Source organism: Notamacropus eugenii, chromosome 4 (genome assembly GCF_028372415.1).
Source record: "Notamacropus eugenii isolate mMacEug1 chromosome 4, mMacEug1.pri_v2, whole genome shotgun sequence".
Classification (NCBI taxonomy): domain Eukaryota; kingdom Metazoa; phylum Chordata; class Mammalia; order Diprotodontia; family Macropodidae; genus Notamacropus; species Notamacropus eugenii.
In genome coordinates this window covers 314,101,734-314,108,565 of record NC_092875.1, presented here as the reverse complement: position 1 = coordinate 314,108,565, position 6,832 = coordinate 314,101,734, and the positions used below count along the sequence as shown (strand labels likewise).

The 6,832-nt window shown below is 35.3% G+C and overlaps 1 pseudogene; it reads right to left on the bottom strand.

Moving 5' to 3' along the window:
- Positions 1-454: 454 nt before the first annotated feature.
- Positions 455-1,018, bottom strand: LOC140502533 (ER membrane protein complex subunit 8 pseudogene; annotated as a pseudogene).
- Positions 1,019-6,832: the final 5,814 nt, after the last annotated feature.

Here is a 6,832-nt window from a genome sequence, read left to right as displayed (position 1 = left end):
TGTGAACATAGAAGAGAATAGTCATGATGTCTGTTTAGTACTTAGTGAGGAATTTAATAAAATATTTCCATGTTACTACTTTTGTACAAGAAAACTCAAATAAAACAAATAAAGAAATACAAAGTGAAAAATGGTATGCTTCAGTCTATATTGAATCAATATCTGTTCTTTCTCTGGAAGTGGATACGTCATCATTAGTCCTTTGAGATTGTCTTGGATCACTGTATTGCTGAGAATAGCTAAGTCATTCACAGTTCCTCATTAAGCAATATTGTTGTTATTGTGTACAATGTTCTCCTGGTTCTGTTCTCTTAATTTTTCATCAGTTCATGGAAGTCTTTCCAAGTTTATTTTTCTGAAATCATGCTACTTGTTATGTCTTATAGCACAATAATATTCCATTACAGTCATTAAAATTGCAATCATATATCATGATATCACATATCATAATGTCCTATAGGTTGCCAAAATCCACAAAGGTTTCATTGGACCTGCTGTTGAAGAGAGATGCTGAGATCTTCTGGGCTTCTGGCCAGTCTTCACAATAATCATAATGTGGATCTGATCTGCACAACCTTTGTTTTCATCATGATCATACACATGAATCGTGGGTTCTATTCACTCCATTGTCAACTTCCAGTTGTCTACCATGATGAATGTGGTGTCATTGGAGCCCTTTGCAATTCTGGAAGCTACCTTCTCAGTAGCCTGATGCAGATTGGTGTCCTTTACACATCGATCAGCTTGATTATATCCAACAATCCTATAGTTCTTATCTTTACACCATGAATCAATGAGGTGCAAGGCCACCTCCAGCATGGGTGCCAGGACCAGAGTACTATGGAAAAGGGGAATGCAGTCCACAGAGAGGGTCTGGAGCAGGTTCAGTCCGCTGTGCGACAGCTGTTTCTTTTCGGACTTCTGCTTCTTGGCCATCAGGAGCCCGTTGATGATGCAACGGGAGACACTTGGCTCCATGCAGAACCATCTTGCAGTAGGCCTGGGTGGTGAGGTTCATGGTGTGTTTCAGCCCCCATGTTGTTGCTCTGCTCTGGCCCCAAGGTCCTTCAGTATAGACCAAGGGTTTCGCAGGTGGGCCTGGTATCCTACCCACCCCCAACCCCACGAGGCACCCTGCCTCCTTTCATTTCCTGGGCTTGGCCCTGACTTCGGACTGTCAGGCGCATACAGCACTGTCTGTAAGCCAAACAGCTGCCTGGCTCCTCTCATGGGAGAACTTGTCTTCTTAGGTAAAAACTATTCTTCCCTCCAAAAGCCCTGTTTCTGCCCTGGGTAGCACCATCATGCCAGTTACCTGGATTGCAAAAGATCTTAGACTGTTACCTCTCTCTCAAACCCCATTTCCATGTTTTGAATGGAGATCTATACTCACAATATGTTTCATGTGTCCCCTTCTTTCTCATCATATGCCAATCATCTTAAGCTAGACCCTCATCATATCTAGCCTAGAATATTGCAATGGTGTCTTACCTCCATAATGTGTCCTTTATACTGATGTAAAAACGACCCAAAAGCAGAACACTGTATTTTCATGTCTGCTATGATTTTTTGTACTTCAGTTTAGCAAGATATCAAATTCACCGGAGCACCATGCTACATGAACATTCTGGATATTTTCTTTATCATTTTGTATCATTATTTATCATAAAGAATTCTGTCAAGGCATTCTCTTTTTCATAATTAGTAAAAGTAATCTTAGAAGCTAATATACACACTGAATTTTATATGTGGTAGCGATGGGGAAACAAAGCCTCTTGGATTTGCCATGTATTCAGAAACTTTAGTAAAAATGTAAATTATTTTATACTCTTACATAGTGTTTGGGACTTCATAGTCATTCAGATCAGAATATGAACTTCAAGGACAAAAATTATTATTCATCTGGAAAATTGGAGAAATAATATTTTGGGGTATTATTTTTCATTTGAAAACAGGTAATATTTTTAAAACATTTTCATATTTTAATGATAATTGTCTCATATCCAATAATATGGGATAAATATTGCCATGATTAGGTTAGCAACATTCATTTTCTCCCTTCAAAGCCATATAAATGATAAACAATCAGGACCAGAATTTTATTCAGTCAATTGTACTGTCTTATGCTATAATCTTACCTAATTCATTTAAAATGATGAGCAGCGGAGAGGAGAAGTATGAGCTTGCTATTAGAACAGCAATTATTTTCCAGGTGCCACCTCTAAAATACCTAAGAAAACCTTTGGGTTTTTCTCTATCCATACCTAAGAAAACCTTTGGGTTTTTCTCTATCCAATTAGTAAATGGGAGATTGTAGTTGTAAATAATCCAAAATATGCTATTTTATGCAAGAATCTATTAAAGGATTTTATCCAAGTGCAACCTTGGAAGGATTTGTTTTACCCCGAGAGAACTTCAAAAATATTCTTCTTCTGAAAATAATGTCACTTATGATGCTATTTGTAATTCTAATAAACACTCTTGCTATAATAGTTCCATTTGATTTAACAACATGCAAACCATGCACAGAATTCTAATGAGCATTGGAGGGGGACAGTGGAAGAAAATACAAGAATATCTGAAATGATGATGATTACCGAAGTCTACCTGGTAAAAGGTTGGACTAAATGACCTCTAAGGTTTATGATCATTCTAAGATTCTGTAAAACTGGGATCTCTTTGCAAAGAATGTTTTTATCTTATTTTTCCTAAATAGCAGAAATATTCATAAGAAACTGTACATTTCTAGGCAAGTATTTTTAGCTCCCTCAAGAAAGTGCAATGGAATTTGTGAGCTTTCAATGAAAGATTTATCTCCTTCCCTCCACCTCCCCCCAAGGCAGTTTGGAGCAGCAGATCAAACCCTGTATTTAGAAAAATGGGTCTGAATCTAACATCACATATCTATTAGCTATGAAACCCTCATCCATAAGTTGGGCATAATATTCTTGTGATATATCACTATAGGCTCCTTGCTAGTATTTTATTTAATTTTTCATCAATATTCATTAGAGTAATTAGCCTACAGGTTTCTTCTTTGTTTTCAGTCTTTCAGGTTTAGGTACCAGCAGCATATTTGTGTCCTAAAAAGAATTTGGTAGGAATTCTTCTTCACCTATTTTCCCAAAGAGTTTCTATAGTATTTTAACTAATTGTTCTTTAAATGTTTGATAGAATCAACTTGTGGGCAATTTTTCTTAGAGAGTTCATTGATGGCTTGTTCAGTTTCTTTTTCTCTTAAAGATGGGGTTATTCAAGTGTTCTCTTAATGTGGGCAATTTATATTTTTGTAAATATTTATGCATTCCCCTTATATTGGCAGATTTATTTTCATGTAGTTGGACAAAATGCCACCTAATAATTTCTTCATTATAATGGTAAATGCACACTTTTCATTTTTGATAATGGTAATTTTATTTGTTTCAGTCTCTATTCAATTAATATCAGTTCTTTCTTTGGAGGAGGTGGATAATATGCTTCATCATTAGTCCTTTGGGATCTCCTTGAATCATTGTATTTCTGAGATAGCTAAGTCATTCGCAGTTCTCCATCATACAACATTGCTATTACTGTGTACGATGCTCTCCTGGTTCTCTTCACTCTGCATGAGTTCATGGAAGTCTTTACAGGTTTTTCTGAAATTATGCTGCTCGTCATTTTTTATAGCACAATAATACTCCATTAAAATTAGATTTTTTTTAGTCATTCCCCATTAAAGTTTTTTATTTGTTCATTTTCTAGTTGTTCTTGTTTTAGTTGAATGCCAAATTCATTGATCTGCTTTTTCTCGATTTTATTGATTTGTATGTACTTGAAGATATAAAGTTTCCCCTAAGTACTGCTTTGAATGCATCCCATGTATTTTGGCATGTTGTTTCATTGTTATCTTTCCCTTTGATGATTTTTTTGCCTATGATTTGTTCATAGACCCATTCATTCTTGAGGATTAGATCATTTACTTTGCAATTAATTTTTAATCTCTCTTCCCAAGGCTCTTTATTGAATGTCATTTCATTGTATTATGATATTAAAAGGATTACTTAAATATTTCTGTCGTTCTGTATTAGATTATGATGTGTTATGGCTTAATACATGGTCACTCTTTGTTTAGATGCCATGTACTGTTGAGAAAAAGATGTATTTCTATCTCTGTTCTGTTTTTTCCACAGCTCTAGCATACCTAACTTTTCTAAAATTATATTCACTTTAACTTTTCTGATGTTTTGATTAGATTTATCTGGTTCTGAGAGGGGAAAGTTGAGTGCCCTCCATTAGGATAGTTTATTGTCTGTTTCTCCCTCTACCTACTTAAATCTCACCTATAGAAATTTGGATGATGTACCATTTGCTGCAAATATATTAATATTGATATTACTTCATTGTCTATGGTACATAGTGTAATTTCCTTCTTTATCTTTTTAAATTAGATCTATGGTTGGTTTTTTTAGATCATGATTGCTACACATGCTTTAAAAAAAAAAACAAACTTCCAGCTAAAGTATAAAAGCTCTTTCTCCAGCAAGTTACTCTTTTATTCATTTCTTGTAAACAGTATATTGAAATATTTTTAATCCACTCTTTTACCTACTTGTATGGATACTTACCTACTTCTCTTACCTACTTTCTTTTATGGATAAGTTCATACCATTCACAATCACAATTATGATCACTAACTATGAACTTCCCTCCATCTGATTTTTCTTCTGTTTATAGTACTTTACTTTCTCTCCCTCTCTCTCTGTCTCTCTCTGTCTCTCTGTCTCTCTGTGTCTCTCTGTGTCTCTCTGTCTCTCTCTCCCTTTCTCTCTCTCTGTTTCTCTCTGTGTCTCTCTCTCCTGCCCACTCTGCCCCTCCTCACCAGTTTTCTTTATGACCACTGCCTTCCCTCCAACTTTTCTTGCCTTCTATCAATCCCTATCTTTTCCATATCCCCAACCTCTACTACTTTCCTATAGCATAAGATAGATTTCTATATCATCTGAGTGTGTGTTATTTCCTCTTTGAGCTAATTTCAATGAGAGTAAAGTTCAAGTGAAAACCACTCCTGTCTTTCCCTTCATTGTTGTTTGCATCTCTTCAAGTGAGATAATTTACCCCATTCTACTTCTCCTTTCCCTCTTCTCCCAGTACAATCTTTTTCTCACACCTTGTTTATTTATTTTTTGGATATCATCCTATCAAAATCAACATACATGCCCCCTTTGTCTATGTTTACATCTTCTAACTTCCCTAATAGAGGTAAAATCATTTTTATTTTATTTTAATATATAATTTATTTTTAGTTTTCAACATTCACTTCCACAAGATTTCAAATTGCAAAATTTCTCCCCATATCTCCTTTCTACCCACCCCATGACAGTGTGAACCCCAAACACATCTTTTCCCAATCAGTCCCATTCTATTACTCCACATTCTCCCATTCCCCTTCCCTCTATTTTCCTGTAGGGAAAGATAGATTTCTATACACTACCCTCATTGAGAAAGCAACAATTCAATACAGGTCATACATGTGTAGGTTTGCAAAACACTTCCATAACAGTCATGTGCAAAAGACTAATCACGTTTCCCTCTTTCTTTTCCTGACCTCCATTTATTCCATTCTGTCTCTTGGCCTGTCCCCCACACAATAGTTTTTGCTCTTGATTCCCTTTTTCCCCCATCTGCCATCCCTCCTACTATCTTCCCTCTCCTATCACCTTCCCCTCTGCCTTCCTGTAAAGTAAGATAGTTTTCCATATCTAATTGAATGTATGTTATTCCCTTCTTCAGTCAAATCTGATAAGAACAAGGCTCATTTACTCCCTCTCACCTCCCCCTTCTTCCTCTCAATTGTAAAAGATCTTTCGTGCCTCTATTATGTGAGATGCTTTACCGCATTTTATCCCTACCTTTCTCTTTCTTCCATTACATTCCTCTCAAGCCTTAATTTTATTTATTTATTTATTTTGGTATCCTCTCTTTATATTCAGCTCTCCCTGTGTCCTCTGTCTATATACACATACAAACACACACTATATATATGTGAATATATATGCACACATATGTATATGTATATGTATGTATGTCAGAGAGTATACATACATACATACACTTACTATTATTATAATAGTAAATATTATTCAACTCTGATCTTTTCAGCAAGAATTATTGGAAGTCTTCTATTACACTGAAATTCCATTTTTCCCCTGAAATATTATACTCAATTTTTCTGGGTAGGTAATTCTTGGTTTTAATTCTACATTCTTTGATCTCTGGCATATCATTTTCCAAGCCTTCTGATCCCTTAGTGTAGAATCTGTTAAATCCTGTGCTGTCTCGATTGTGTTTCTACAATGCTTGAATTGTTTCTTCAATTGACTGCTTTCAATATTTTCTCCTTGACCTTGGACCTCTTGAATTTGGCTACAATACTCCTAGGAGTTTTCCTTTCAGCAAGTGACCAGGGGATTCTTTCCATTTTTGTTTTACTGTCTCATTCTAGAACATCAGAGAAGTTTTCCTGAATTTCTTGAAAGATAATGTGTAGGTTCCTTTTTGATCATGAATTTCAGGTAGACCAATAATTTTGAGATTATCCCTCCTGATCTATTTTCTAGTTCAGTTGTTTTTCCAACAAGATATTTCACATTGTCTTCTGGTTTTTTTTTTTTTTGTTCTTTTGATTTCTTTTTTATAATTTCTTGATTTGTCATAAAGTCATTAGCTTCCATTTGTTCCATTCCAATTTTGAAGGAATTATTTTCTTCAGTGAGCTTTGGGACCTCCTTTTCCATTTGATCAGTTCTGTTTTTAAAGGCATTCTTCTCAATTACTTTTTGGACCTCATCTGCCA